Genomic DNA, 16317 nt, shown 5'->3' on the forward strand with positions numbered 1-16317 from the left:
ACCTTTCCTTTCCATAAAAATCGCTAAACTATTAAAATTAAAATAAAACATAACTATTAATTTTCTTTGGGACTGGAGGCATGACTCAAGTACTAGAGTACCAGCCATGAGCATAAAGAACATAAAGCCATGATTCTATCCCCAGGTACTGGCACAAAATTTTTTTTCTTTAAAGTTTCCTTATTTCTCTAATATATTATAACCTGAAAACTCAAGCCCCCTTTGGTCATTCTACCAGTTCTAGCTGGCTCTAGGAAAACAAGTATGATTCAGAGTCAAGAGGATAGGGTAGGATTAGGAAAACCTCTTTGAGTCAAGATCAATATTGTTTAGCTTTTCTTTGCTGTAGTCATAAAGAAGAGTTATGTTCTACAGAGTTCCATTTCTTCTTGTAACTCTGGGAGTTCCAAATATTGATTCAGAATTTGAGGATTCCATGTGGGCAAAGGACACCTTTGTTTTCAGATATATTCATGGGATTATGACATTATGTCATGGAATAGATGAGCAGAAACAACAAACTGCAGCCCATGGACCAGATATGTTCTTGTAAATCAATAGAATTAGAACACAATCAACTCAATCATCACATTGTTTGTGGTTAATTTCATGCAACAACAGTGGAGCTGAGTAGTTGTGACAAACCATCTGGTCTGCAAAGCCAAAACATTTACTAACCAGCCCTGCACAGGTTTTAGCTTACAGGTATGATGACACATACCAGTAATCTCGGCACTTCAGAGGCCAAGGCAGGAGGATTGAAAGTGAAAGGCCAGTTTCAACTATACAATGAGATTCTGTTTCAAAAAGAACCAAAATTTAAATGGAAAGACTTGGAAAAAAAAATCATAATAAATGAAGTTAGCAAGACCCAAAGAAACAAAGGTCCCATGGTTTCCCTTATTTGTAATAATTAATATATATCTAGGATAATCTTAGCAGATGAGCAGAATAGCTCAATAGCTATGCACATATGACATATAAGATGATGCTAAGTGAAGTGAACACCAAGACATGGACACAATAAGTTTTCCTTGGTTGTTGTTTTTAACGTGCTATATTATTTTTTTCTTTGGTATGTTCTTCCCCCTGTGGTATACTCCCTGTTGTCACTGTATTTGATTTTGGTAATCTAGTATTGTATATATGTTTATTTGAATTAGGAAAGGGAAGGGGAACAACAAAATGGTGAGACAAGGACAAGGGGGAACCAATGCAACAGCGGTATACACAAGACACTATATTGGAAATGATCTGTACAACATGGGGGGGAGGAGGAGGGGAGAGGGAAAAATAGAAAAAAGTGAGGGAAAGGGTAACAAGTTTGACAAGAAATGTACTTATTGCTGGGAAGGTGGCTCAGTAATAGAGTGCTTGCCTTGCATGCATGAGGCCCTGGGTTCAATTCCACAGCACCACATAAGCAGAAAAACTAGAAGTGGCGTTGTGGTTCAAGTCGTAGAGCACTAGCCTGGAGCTGAAGAGCTGAGGGACAGCGCCCAGGCCAACAGTTCAGGCCCCACAACCGACCAAAAATAAAATGTTACTGGATTTTGGGTTCATCGAAGTTGTATATAGGCTTGGCTGAATTTCTATGGAATTGATTGACCTGACTAGACAACTCAAGAATATGAGTAAGACACTTGAATTATATCTTACTGGAGTCTGCATAGCATACCACTTATAGATATCATAATGACTTTTAGTTGGCTTCCAGTTTGGACCAGAACTTTTTTTTTTTTTTTTTTTGTTGGTTGTGGGGCCTGAACTCGGCCTGGGCACTGTCCCTTAGCTCTTCAGCTTAAGGCTAGTGTTCTACCACTTGAGCCACAGTGCTACTTCTGGCTTTTGCTGCTTATGTGTTGCTGAGGAATCAAACCTAGGGCCTCGTGCATGCAAGCCAAGCACTCTATCATTGAGCAATCTTTCTAGCCCAGAACTTTCTTATATATTATTATTTTTTTTCCTTTTCCAAGTCTGGAGTTTCAAATTGTCTTTCTGTTTTTATGTTGATAAAAGGATAATTTGCTTTTATCTTATAATCAGATTTAGCTAGCTTCCATTTTATTCTATTACTTTTTATTTAATTTTTCGGTGCCTGTATTGGGGCTTGACCTCAGGACCTCACACTCTCCCTTAACTTTTTCACCCACAACTGATACTTTACCTCTTGAGCCATACCCCCAGTTCTGGCTTTTTGTTGGTTAACTGAAGATATGTTCCACAAATTTATTGCTTCCAGGCTGGCTTCAAACAGGGATCGTTTCTTTTTTAAAAAAATTAAATAATTTATTGTGAAAATACTGTACAAAGGGGTTACAGTTACATAATGAGTACATTTCTTATCCAGCATTGTTTTTTTTTTTGGGGGGGTCCAGTTATGGGGCCTGAACTCTGGGCCTGGGCGCTGTCCCTCAGCTCTTCAGCTCAAGACTAACGCTCTACCACTTGAGCCACAGCGCCACTTCCGGCTTTTCTCTTTTTGCTTATGTGGTGCTGAGGAATCGAACCCAGGGCCTCATGCATGCAAGGCAAGCGCTCTACCACTGAGCCACCTTCCCAGCCCAAGGGTTGGTTTTTTTGTTTGTTTGTTTGTTTTTATTGTGAAAATACTGTACAGATGAGTTACAATTACATGGGCAAGATAATGAGTACATTTCTTATCAAGCATTGTAGCCTCCTCCTTTGTTTCCCCTTCCCATCCCATCCTCTCCCCACACCCCCCACCCAACCCTCCTCCCCTCCCCCCCACCAAAGTTGTAAAGTTCATTTTCGACATAAGACTTGTACGTCTCATTGTTGCACTGGGTCCACCTGTATCCCTATTTAAACAATTTGTTTATTCCCTTCCCCTCCACAAATTATACCAACATCAAATACAGTGAAAGCATGGGTTATACTGTGGGGGAGGGACATACAAAGCAACAAAGAAATAATCTTATAAATGTGTTAGAAACAATCGCATGAAAGAAAAAAAAAACCATTTGAATACATATCTTAGGGTTCATTTCCCTAACATCAACTTATCTGACCTTTTCTGCTTGACAGACATATACTAGTTATTGCAAATAAGGGAAACCATGGGACCTATGTTTCTTTGGGCCTGGCTTACTTCACTTAATATAATTTTTTCCAAGTCTTTCCATTTCCTAACAAATGGGACAATGTCATTCTTTCTGATGGAGGCATAGAATTCCATTGTGTATATATACCACATTTTCTTCATCCATTAATCTACTGAGGGGCATCTGGGTTGGTTCCATATGGTAAATAAGGCTGCAATAAACATAGTCGTGCTGGTAGCTTTAGTGTGGTCTTGTTTGTGAACATTTGGGTAAATGCCCAAAAGTGGGATTGCTGGGTCATAGGGGAGCTCTATGTGAAGTCTTTTGAGGAACCTCCATACTGCTTTCCAAAGTGGTTGAACAAGTATACACTCCCACCAACAATGTACATCCCCTCCAGCATATGTTGTTATTAGAGTTCTTGATTATAGCCATTCTAACTGGGGTGAGGTGGTATCTCAATGTTGTTTTGATTTGCATTTCTTTTATGGCTAGAGAGGTTGAGCATTTCTTAATGTGTCTATTGGCCATCCTTCTTTCCTCTTCAGAGAAGTTTCTCTTTAAGTCTTTAGCCCACTTATTTATTGGGCAGTTGTTTCTTTGAAGATTTGTTGTTGGGGGATTTAATTTTTTGAGTTCCAGGTATATTTTAGATATGAGACCCTTGTCCGTTGTATGGCTAGTGAAGATCTTCTTCCAATCCGTGGGCTTTCTATTGATCTTGCTAGCTATGTCCTTTGCCATACAGAAGCTCTGCAATTTCATGCAATCCCATTTGTCCAACCTTTCTTTGATTTGTTGTGTTTCTGGGTCTCTCTTAAGAAAATTTCGGCCTGTGCCAAGGAGACCTAGGGTTTCTCCTATTCCATCCTGTAATGTTTTCAGAGTGTCTGCTTTGACTCTGAGGTCTTTGATCCATTTGGAGTTGATTCTGGTGCAGGGTGATATAGAAGGATCTAGCTTTAGTTTTCTACAAGTAGTTAACCAATTTTGCCAGCATCATTTACTGAAGAGGCTGTCTTTCTTCCAGATTAGGTGGCTATAGGTCTGTAGGTTCATTTCTGGGTTTTCAATTCTATTCCATTGGTCCTGAGGTCTGTTTTTGTGCCAGTACCAAGCTGTTTTGATTACTATGGCTTTATAGTAGAGTTTGATGTTGTTGTTGTTTTTTTTAACTGTATTTTTTTGGTATTTTCTTTTTTGGTACTGGGGATCGAACCCAGGACGTTGCCCTTGCTAGGAAAGCGCTTTGCCACTGAGCTACATCCCAGCCCCTCAGTTTCTTGAGTAGCTAGAAATTACAGGTGTGAGCCATGGGCTCACTAGCTTCTTAATAAACCTTTCACTGAATTTTTACACATGGACAATCAAGTGCAATAATAACTTTAAACATTTTTCCTTTAAATACAGAGGCTCACAATGTTCTTTTGCATCTGGTCTTTTTACTTGGCTGTATGAAATGAAAAGATATAATCCATCTTTTTACATGTTCCTAAACATAACTCTCTAAGAGTAAATTTCTGGGTCAAAGTTTATATTTATTTAAATTGTGATAATTCTTCCAATTTGTCCTCTGCAGAGATTGTAACAATTAAGACCCTTGATAGAAATACATGAAAGGACATGCTTCTTTACAAGAGCATTATTACACTGTTCCAAAATCTTTTGAGTTTGGGCCAGGCTAATGCATGAGAAATAATGCCCAAGTATAGCTTCAATTTGCTTTCATCTTCTTACAAATAAAGTTGAGCATCTTCTCACATGTTTTATGAGCTGTTTGGTTTTTGTGGGGTTTTTTTTGGTGAGGTTTTCATATCCTTCTTTCAGTTTTTAAGTTTTAGTCTTTTTCTTGCCTATGTCTAGAATGTTTTCTAGGAGGATTATAACTCTGTTCAAATATGAATTGCAAATAATTTTATTTTTTAATCATCTAACTTGATAATGTGATAAATTTGATTTCAGTGATAGTACTTTTTAAATCTTGAATAAGTTTTATTTTTAATTCCTTTTAACTGCAGTCAAGTTTAACAATATTAGGGGCTTTTAGGTTTTTTTTAAGTTAAAATCTTACTTTAAGATAATGAAGAAATGGGCTGGGAAGGTGGCTCAGTGGTAGAGCACTTGCATTGCATGCCTGAGGCCCTGGATTCGATTCCTCAGCACCACATAAGCAAAAAGAAAAAAGCCAAGAATGGCGCTGTGGCTCAAGTAAGTGGTAGAGCACTAGCCTTGAGCTGAAGAGCTGAGGGACAGTGCCCAGGCCCAGAGTTCAGGCCCCACGACCGGACCCCCCCTCCCCCCAAAAAAGATAATGAAGAAAATTATTTTTCTGTCCTACTTTATGGTTAATTTTACTCATCCATATTTGATTGATTGCTATCTATCCTGGTATACTAAGTAAGGTATGGATCTCTCTAGTAGTCTGTCGTTATTATTCAGAGATCCTGTATTTATAAACTTGCTATTTGCTATAACAAGATTCTTACTTACGGAATTGTGAATATTATTTGCACAAAGAGGTATTATGGTGATAGTTTCATACATTCATGTCATATGCTTACACTTTGGTTGAATCCACTCTATTGACTTTCTTGTTGCCCTCCCCACATTTATAATCAGTTTTCAATGGGTTTATTGTCATATATACATATAAAGTACTTTGGTCATAATTGCCCCTTAATCGATTGTTCCTTTTATTCTCCTCCTCCTGGCTCACTTCTCAAAATAGTCCCTGTTTTTTGTTTTTGTTGTTGTTTTTGTGCTGGTCCTGGGCCTTGAAGTGAGGGCCTGGGCACCATGTCATAGCTTCTTTGATCAAGGCTAGTGCTGTACCACTTGAGCCACAGCTCTCCTTCCAGAATTTTGGGAAATCGTTTACTGGAGATTAAGAGTCTCCCAGATTTTCCTGCCCAGGCTGGCTTCAAACCATAGTCCTCAGATCTCAGACTCCTGAGTAGCTAGGATTATAGGCATGAGCCACCAGTGCCTGGCAAAAGTCCCTGTTTTGCACCCCACCCCCTTTCCTTTTTCTCCCTCCCTCCTTCCCTTCTTTCTTCTCTCTCTCTCTCTAAATTTTTTTTTTTAATTTTGTTTTTGGGTCCAGTTGTGGGGTCTGAACTCTGGGCCTGGGTGCTGTCCCTCAGCTCTTCAGCTCAAGGCTAGCACTCTACCACTTGAGCCACAGCGCCACTTCCAGATTTTTTCTTTTTGCTTATGTGGTGCTGAGGAATCGAACCCAGGGCCTCATGCATGCAAGACAAGTGCTCTACCACTGAGCCACCTTCCCAGCCCCTCTCTCTCTAAATTGTACATATCAGAAAATATGTTATTTGCTTTCCTCTGTCTTATTTTTGATTCCATCCATTTTCCTTTAAATGACGTAATCCCATTCTTTATGGTTGAATAATTCTCCATTGTATGTGTATATACACACATTTTCTTTTTATCACATTTTCAATGTCATAGTTATCCACTCATCAGTTCAAAGACAGCTAGGCTGATTCCATAGTTTGGCAATTGTGAACAGTACTGCAAATAAATAGTGTACATATGTATTTCCATTGTATGCTAATTTACATTCATTTGGCTATATGCCCAGATGTGGTATATAAGAAACATATCAGTTCTATTTTTAGTTTTTTAAATTTTTATTTATTTTTTATTGTGAAAACACTGTACAGAGGGGTTACAACTATTTTTAGTTTTTTGAGCAACATCAAGAAACTAAAGCTCCATAGCAGCTAGACTACATTACTACCAATAGTGTTTAAGATTTCCTCTCCCCACATTGCTTTTGTTGGTTTTCTGGATAATAGCCATTCTGACTGTGGTAAGATAGAATCCCAATGTCATTTTGATTTGCATTTCCTTTAAAGTTAGGGTTGTTAAATATCATGTATTTGTTGGCCAATTTGTACTTCTTCTTTTGAGAACTAATTTATTTGCCCATTTATTGGATTATTTGTTGGTGTTTAATTTTTTGACCTCTTTAAATATTCTGGGTATTAATCTTTCATCAGATTAATAGGTGGCAAAGATTTTCTTCCATTCTATAGATTGTCCCTCAAATCTAGTAATTATTTCTTTTGCCGTACAGAAGCTCTCAACATGATGCAATCCCTTTTGTCAGTTCTTTTATTTCCTGAGCTATTGGAATTCTGTTTGAAAGTCATTGCCTGTGCTTATACGGTCAAGTCCCCTCTCCCCCCCCCATGTTTTCCTCTAGTTCTTTTTAAGATCATTGATCCACTTTGAATTGATTTTGGTACAGGGTGAGCAATAAGGGTCTAGTTTATATATTCCATGTGTGGGTATTAGGTTTTCCCAATACCATTTGTTAAAGAGGCTGTCTTTTTTTTAAAGGAGTGTTTTTGGCTCCTTGAAAAAATCAGAGTGCTATAGCTGAGTGGGATTATTTCTGGTTCTTCAATTTGTCTAAAATTTTTGTTTTCATTACTATGGATCTGTAATATAATTTGATGTTTTGTATTGTAATACCTCCAGCATTGCTCTTCTTGCCCAAGGATGTTTGGGTAATTGGAGTCATGTGTGTTTTTGTACAAATTTTAGCTTTGATTCTTCTATTTTTCTGAAAAATTATTTTAATGGATATTGCATTTAGTCTATATACTACTGTGGATAATATAGACATATTCACATTATAATTCAGTTAATCCATGAGCATGGAAGGTCTCCATTTTCTAGTGTCATCTTCAATACCTTTCATCAAAGTTTTACAATTTTATTGTAGAAGTCTTTTATCTCCTTAGGTTTATTCTTTAAAAAAAATATGAATAGTATTGTTTTCCTGATTTCTTTTTCAGCCTGTTGATTATTGATACATAGAAAAGGTACTAATTTTTTTGTATGTTGATTTTTGTGTCTGCTATTGTGCCAAAAATATTCAATTCTAGCATATTTTTTAACAGGTGCATGGAGTTTTTAAGGGCTTTTAAGTATAATAGTAAAACATCTTCAAATTGATACAATGTGGCTTTTTTCTTGCCTATTCATATCCTTTTAATTTCTTCCTTTTTTCTTATTGTTCTAATAATTTAAGTACTACATTGAATAAGAGTGGAGAGAGTGGATAACTTTTCCTCATTCCAGACTTAGAAGAAATGGTCTCAAATTTTTCTCAATTAGTATGATGTTATCTATAGGTTTATTGTATCTAGCCTTTTTTTTTTTTTGTACTTTGTATTCCCAGTTCCTTCAAGGCTTTCATATTGAAAAAGATGTTAAATTTTGTCAAAGGCTTTTCTTACATCTATTGAGATGGTCATGTGATTTTCCCCCCTTTATTATGTTTATGTGATGTATTCCATTTATTGATTTGTTTATGTTGAACCATCATCCCTGGAATAAAAGAAAGCTGATCATCATGTGTGATCTTATTAAAGCATTGTTAAATTCTGTTGGCAAATATTTTATCGAGAACATTTGTATCTTTGTTCATCAAGGAAATTGGTCTCTCTATATTTTTTTGTATCCTTATCTGGTTTGGTATCAAGGCAATATTGACAATTACAGAGTGAGTTGGGTGGCCTTGCTTCCCTTTCTATCTTATGGAATAAAATAGAGCACTTAATGTTAGTTTGTTAAGGTTTGATAGATTTTAGCAGACTAATCTTGGACTTTCCTTTTTTCTTTTTTTTTTGTCGGTCGTGAGGCTTGAACTCTGGGCCTGGGCACTGTCCCTCAGCTCTTCAGCTCAAGGCGAGCGCTCTACCACTTGAGCTACAGCACCACTTCCGGTTTTCTGGTGGTTTATTGGAGATAGGAGTCTCACGGTCTCTCCTGCCCGGGCTGGCTTTGAACCGCAATCCTCAGATCTCAGCCTCGTGAGTAGCTAGGATTACAGGCGTGAGCCACCAGTGCCCTGCAATCTTGGACTTTTCTTAGAAGAGGCTCTTTATTATTGCTTTAATTACATTGCTATATATTTTTATTTTTTATTTGCCAGTCCTAGGGTTTGAGCCTGGGTACCATCCCTAAACCTCTTTTGTGCACAAAGCTAGCATTCTTCTACTTGAGCCACAGCTCCACTTCCAGCTGTTTCCAAGCAATTTATTAAAGATAAGAATCTCACAGACTTTCCTGCCTTGGCTGGCTTTGAATCCCAATCATTGGATCTCAGCTTTCTAAGTAGCTAGAATTACAAGTGTGAACCACCAGTGCCCAGCTCTAGTTACATTACTTTTATAGATATCTTTAGATTATATCATCTTGAAGTCTGCTTTGTCAGATGTGAACATTGCTACTCCCACTTTTATTTTAGGTCCCATTTGCTGGACAAATCTAATACTATCCTTTCACTTCAACCTTGTGTTAGTCTTTGTGTTTTTTGTTTTGTTTTTGTGTTTTGTTTTGATTCAGTCATGGGGTTTGAACTGTGAGCCACGGTGTTGTCCCTCAGCGATTCAGTTCTTCAGCTTAAGGCTAGCGCTCTACCACATGAACCACATCGCCACTTCTGGTTTTCTAGTGGTTTATTGGAGATAAGTCTCAGGGACTTTCCTGCCCAGGCTGGCTTTGAACCATGATCCTCAGATCTCAGCCTCCTGAGTAGCTAGGATTACAGGTGTGAGCCACTGGTGTCCGGCTTTGTGTTTGTCTTTGTTACTGATGTGTGTTTCTTGCAGGCAACTAGTGGCTAGATTTTTTTTTTTTTTGGTCTGTCATGGGGCTTGAACTCTGGGCTTGGGCACTGTCCCTGCGCTCTTCAGCTCAAGGCCAGTGCTCTACCGCTTGAGCCACAGCATCACTTCCGATTTTTTTTTTTTAACCCAAATCACTGTTCTATCTTTTGGAGAATTGAGACTATTAACATTCATAGTTACTACTGAAAGGTATATAGTATTTTTCAGGCTTATATATAAATGCATATATGTATCATTTTAATTGATAGTACAAAATTAATTTTAAATAAACACATAATTGTATATACTTATGAAGAGTACAATATAACATTTCAATACATGTGTTCAATGTGTAATAATCAGATCAAGGTAATTGACATCCTTCAAACATTTGGGATTTTTTTTTTTTGTGTTGGAAACATTAAAAATCTTCTCTACAAGCTATTTAAAAATATTCAATTAATTGTTGCCAATCATATGTTATCCTTCTGTGCTACATAGTACACTAGTTATTCCTCCTGTAAAATTTAGAGATGGTCTCATGAATTCTTTCCTCTGCCCCTTCCACATCTTGCTCATATTCATTTCTCTACTACCATAAGATCAGATTTTTAGCTCCTACTATGAGTAGAACATACTGTATTTTTGTGTGTCTGATTTATCTTACTTAATATACCCCACAGTTCATCCATGTTACTGCAAATGACATGCTTGTAATCATACATGTTATATGGGGAAACAATTGGGATATAGGGTGAGTATATAGGGTGAAAGCTGGTAACCTGCAAAAATAACCCTGAGATCATTATTCATGGCTTAAGAAAGATCTCACAGTGTGATTGGCTCTACAGAGCCTAGGATTGGGCTGGTCACTTCATTCTAAGAGGAGAAGCCACATGAGACAGGGCAGGGATAGCAAATCACTGGTCATAGAAACACTGAATAATGCCATCTTGGTGCAAATAGCAGGAAAGGCACAAGTAGCACTTATGGCCCAGTGGGAAGTCTTCTCTGTGATCCTTCCCCAAAACTTCCAGGCTCTGCTGACAGCAGAAGAATTGACAAGCAGCTTAGCATATGACTTTCTTTACAGGAATGCTAAGAAGCAACCGGAAGAAATTCAACTCTGTTTCTTAAACTGATCAATAAGGAAAGAATGGCTAGTTTAGTAGGTCTAAATAGAAATCATTACACACAGCCATAAAACTACTGAAATTGGCCGGGTGCCAGTGGCTCGTGCCTATAATCTTAGCTACTCAGGAGGCTGAGATCTGAGGATTGCAGTTCAAAGCCAGCCTGGGCAGGAAAGTCTGTAAGATTCTTATCTCCAATTAACCACCAGAAAACTGAAGTGGCACTGTGACTCAAGTGGTAGAGTGCTTGCCTTGAGTGGAAGAGATGGGGGACAGCACCCAGGTCTCAGAGTTCAAGCCCCATGACCAACAACAACAACAACAAATAAAAACAAAAATAACAAAAAAATGACTGAAATTGTTTAATCAAGTGAGTTTCTCATCTGACTATTAGATAGGAAAGTAGTCAGATGAGTATCCGAGGAATCAGAGTAATTATAGACACATAATAAAAAGTAACGTAGGCATGGTTCTCTATGCTGAAACTTTGAGAAAGAAAATATAGGAGGAGAGAGGAGGGAGATAACTGACATTAATTATGTGCTTTATGTGCATGTGGCCCAGGAATTGATGGTTAGGACAATGAAGGGAAATCTAGAAATAGACTCTTGTATTTATGGAAATTTAATATGTGATGAACACACTACATCAAAGAATGGTGACGAGAACACTGGGTTTCCATTGTAAAGTTAGAGCCCAAGTTACCACCCCAAATAGATTCCAGATACAATACAGAGTTAACCATAAAGATGAAACCTTAGAAGAAAAAAAGTGGAATATTTTATCATTGTGGGTGGGAAAGGGATACAAAACTCAGAAACCATATGTAGAAAGAAGTTGCTGAATTTGGTTACATCAAAAATTTAAAAACTTTCAAATGGCTGAACGGATCAAAGAGCTGTGTGAAGAGTTTTGCCATGTTTGTAACATGCATTGATCCTAAAAATCAGCAATTAAAAGACACTGAACACAGTAGGAAAACAATGGACAAAGACAATAAGCAAGACTATTCCTAGGAAATTTGCAAATGGCCAACAATGGGTGGAAAGCAGTCGATGTTTCAGTTAAGCAGGACATAAGTTAAACAACAACAAAACATTCTTCTGCTGATGTTTTAAAATGATTAAAAATGGATAATATCCGTTTTTGGCAGGGGTAGTGGGAGACAAGTACTTCCAATTACTATTTGAAATGAATGCAGCCTTTTTTTTTTGGTCAGTTGTGGGGCTTGAAACCCAGGGCCTGGGCACTGTCCCTGATCTCTTTTGCTCTATCACTACTTTGAGCCACAGCTGCACTTCTGGTTTTGAACGGTTAATTGGAGATAGTCTTACAGGGATTTTTCTGCCCCAGCTGGCTTAGAACTGTGGTCCTCAGATCTCAGCCTCCTAAGTAGCTAGGATTACAGGCATGATCCACCGACACCCTGCCAGCAGTTTTTTCATTATTATTAATATACTTTATTGTTACTATAGAGGTGATATACAGAAGAATTACAATTACATGAGTCAGCTAATGAGTACATTTTCTTTCATACAGTGTCTTCTGTATCCTCCTTCTCTTCCAGGCCCTCCCCCCTGTCACCACCCCCAAGTTCATCCATGTCCAGTGAGCTCCACCACTATACTTTTTCATCCCTTTCCCTTCAAGTTCTGTGCCCTCCCCCCAACCCTTCTGAAGATGTACACTTACACAGCATTTTTTTTTGGGGGGGTGGTTGGTTGTGCAGCTTGAACTCTGGGCCTGGGCACAGTCCCTTAGCTCTTCAGCTCAAAGCAAGTACTCTACTATTTGAGCCACAGCGCCACTTCCAGTTTGCTAGTGGTTAATTGGAGATAAGAGTCTCATGGACTTTCCTGCCTGGGCTGGCTTTGAACCACAATCTTCAGATCTCAGCCTCCCAAGTAGCTAGGATTACAGGGGTGAGCCACGAGTGCCTGGCTTACACATTTTTTAAAATGTGAAAATGTTCTTTCCTTCTGAAATAATTCAACTTCAAGGTATTCATTCCAACAATGGAACCCAGGGTAGAACCCTGATCTTTCCAGCAAGATTGCTTGCTTGCTTGTTAATTTATTCACTGTTACTGTAAGTCATTTAAACTAATTGTTTTCCAGTTTTGCTGTCTAAAAAGTGGGGATGACTGGGAACTGGTGGTGGCTCACACCTGTAATTCTAGCTGCTCAGGAGTCTGAGAGCTGAAGATTGTAGTTCAAAGCCAGCCCAGGCAGGAAAGTCCATGAGATTCTTATCTTAAATTAGCCACCAAAAAGCTGGAACAGTGCCCAGACCCTGATTTCAAGCCCCAGTACACACACACACACACACACACACACACACACACACACACACACACACACACACACACACACACACACACACACACACACACACACACACACACACACACACACACACACACACACACACACACACACACACACACACACACACACACACACACACACACACACACACACGTAGGGACATTAGTAACACTCCTTCAGATTGCTGATGTGAATATTAAATAATCCAGTAAAGTACTCAGATTGTCATCTGTAGCATAATGTGCCCTCAGTTATGAGGGTAGACACAGCTAAGGTATTTACTGTAGAATTTTATATAAATGTAAAAAAAACCCAACCAAACAACTTTATGGAGAAAGAGTAAATACTATTGAAGATCATACAGTTCTTTCCATAGATGAGCTAATGAGGTTGGTTGAGTTTTGCTTTGTTGAGTTATTACTATGTGCCAAGTCCTATCCTGGCAGTAGAGGTACAATGGTGAATAGAACACAATTTTTCACTGGACAGGGAAGTGCTCTAGGAAAGGTGTCAAGAAGGCTTCCTTCCAGTGCTAGAGATCAAACTGAAGGCTTCATGAATGCTGGACATATGCTCTTGCATAGAGCTGTATTCCTGACCAGAGCTTTTAAAATTAATTAGGGCTGCACTATGCAGGCTAGGCTTATCTCAAAGTCTTAACTACTGATGCTTCAGCTTCCCCAAATGCTGGGATAAATTGCAGGTATATTCCACCATGCTTAGCTTGTGTGTGTGTATGAGAGAAAGAGAGAGAGAGAGAGAGAGAGAGAGAGAGAGAGAGAGAGAGAGAGAGAGAGAGAGAGAGAGAGAGAGAGAGACAGACAGACAGACAGACAGACAGACAGACAGACAGACAGACAGACAACAGACAGACAGACAGACAGACAGACAGACAGACAGACAAACCTAGCCATAATTAGGGGAAAAATGTTAGTTTCTAATTTTAACTTAAAAACAGCTCCTCCCATCTTGATCCTTATAATGTAGAATTCTGAGTACTAGCCTTGTTGTTTGCATGCCTACGAAGCAGTGAGGAAGCACTTAAGGAAAATGAAAATTGCCTTGGGTTTGAGTTCTCTTTCATGTGGAAGGACAGAGAAAACACTGGAGAGGGAAGGTGGAAAGAGGGGCTGGGTAAATTCCTCTCAAGTTATTCCTTGAGTCTGACAGCAGAAGGAAAGACAGAAGATTCACCACAAAATTGAATCCTGCATGAGAGGCTTTTGATAGACTCCTAGCTTTAGTGTCCTGTGCAGTCTATGGCCCTCAGCTACGGGACACACCAGGACAGTGTCAATTCCCTGCCCTAGCCTGGGTTTGAGTAAGGGCTGACTGTTGCTGGCATTCTGCAGAGCATCGTAGAGCCAGAGAGGCTCCATGCATTTTTCCAAGACTTTTGGATCATTTGTAGTTTGCCCCATAACTCCCACACATTTGCTTCTTAATGTCCCAGAGCTCTTGCTGCTGCAACGTTCCCATCGGAATGTGGCTGGCTGCCAAAGGACCTCATGTGCATTCCATTCATCTCCTTGGTTGGAAGGCAGCAAGGAAGCCAAGTTGGCTGCTTGCTTAACCATTTGGGTCCCAAAGTCACCCTGAAAGGATTCGCCCAGCTTGTGGGATGTTCCCCACATGCATGAAGTAAAACAGAAGGTAAGACAAAAGGAGAAATATTTATTTATTCCTAGGCTCCCATCTGGAAAACAACTATTTTTAAAGGTAGCCTAATGAATACCACATCCTTTGGTTTGTTATGCAATCTTCCTTCAGAAAGGCATTTTCAAGTACTGGGGCTTTGAGAGGTATGACTAAAAGCAATGTGACTAATTTTTCTTTTAAAGCAAACACTCTAGAATGTAGTCAGTGAAATAAAGATGGTTGTCATGCAGGAAATCCCACTGGGTGCTTGCCCTGAAGCCCTCAAGATGCTCCAATGCCTGTCAAATTCCTTTAAAGGAATTTACCAGCCAATCTGGCTCTCATTATATTTTACTTTCCGTTTATCATTTTTCCCCCTCCTGTGGTTCTAAGGGGTCCTGAGGATAAAGTATAGAGATCCAGCCCCATTGAGGGTCTGATGGCCCCTGCTGGCCAGTGGGAGAAGTTAGCATGACCTGGGTTTGAATCTCAGTGTAGCTGAATGTGGGTTGTATAACATCAGGCAACTTTCCTAGGCCCCATTAGTTACTGTTCTTATTTCTAAAGAGGAGATGGTAAAATCTGCTATAGAGGGTTACTGTGAGGAGAAAGTTAACCAAAATATATAGGAAGTAGCCTTTAATCAGAAGCTGGTAGAGATGAATGCTCAACACATGAGAACTTCTAGGATTATAATTGTTTTAATTATGTAGTGAGCTCAGCTCTCTTTTTTTTCTCCTGGGCTAAATTCTTGAAAATTTCATTATATTATTGTGCATATGAGCCATGTAAAGTACCAAATTGAGTATATTCAGACGATTAAATGATTTTAGGCACTGGTGGCTCACACATACAATCCTAGCAATTTAGGAAGCTGAGATTAGAGGATTGCAGTTCAAAGCCAGCCTGGGCAGACATATCTGAGAGACTCTTAATCTCCAAATAATCAACAAAAAACAGATGTGCTATAGCTAGAGAAGAGCATCAAGTCCTGAGTTCAAGCCCCAGTATTGGCACATTAAAAACATTAGACAATGAAAAAATATCCTTTCCTTGGTTTTTGGTTGCTAGTTCCCTTCCTCAGTATAACCAGCATGACTAAGACCTGCACATATCCAGATTTGATTGTATTATTTAAAAATAGGATCACGAGGGGCTGGGAATGTGCCTCAGTGGTACAGTGCTTGCTTTGCATGCATAAAGCCCTGGGTTCAATTCCTCACTATCACATAAGTAGAAAAGGCTGGAAATGGTACTGTGGCTCAAGTGTTAGCCTTGAGCAAAAGCAGCTCAGAGACTGTGTCCAGGTCCTTAGTTTAAGTGCCAGGACTGGCAAAAAAAAATTGGATCATGAAAACACTTGTTGATACAGTTCTTTTTTCTTCTAGTTTTATTGAAGAATAGCTGACAAATAAAATTATATATACTTTTGTGTATTGTGTACAGGTCCTAGAGCTTGAATTCAGGGCCGGGGAGCTGTTCCTGAGCTTTTTTTTTGCTCAATGCTAGCACT

The 16317-nt window shown here is 39.0% G+C and overlaps 1 long non-coding RNA gene across 2 annotated transcripts in view; it reads left to right on the plus strand.

The window, feature by feature from the left end:
* Window positions 1-16317, plus strand: part of LOC138811636 (uncharacterized) — a 189083-nt gene that overhangs the window by 73244 nt on the left and 99522 nt on the right. The gene's annotated exons all lie outside the window — the stretch shown is intronic.

The sequence above is a fragment of the Dipodomys merriami genome, unplaced genomic scaffold (genome assembly GCF_024711535.1).
Source record: "Dipodomys merriami isolate MVZ:Mamm:240054 unplaced genomic scaffold, mDipMer1.0.p SCAF_542, whole genome shotgun sequence".
NCBI lineage: Eukaryota > Metazoa > Chordata > Mammalia > Rodentia > Heteromyidae > Dipodomys > Dipodomys merriami.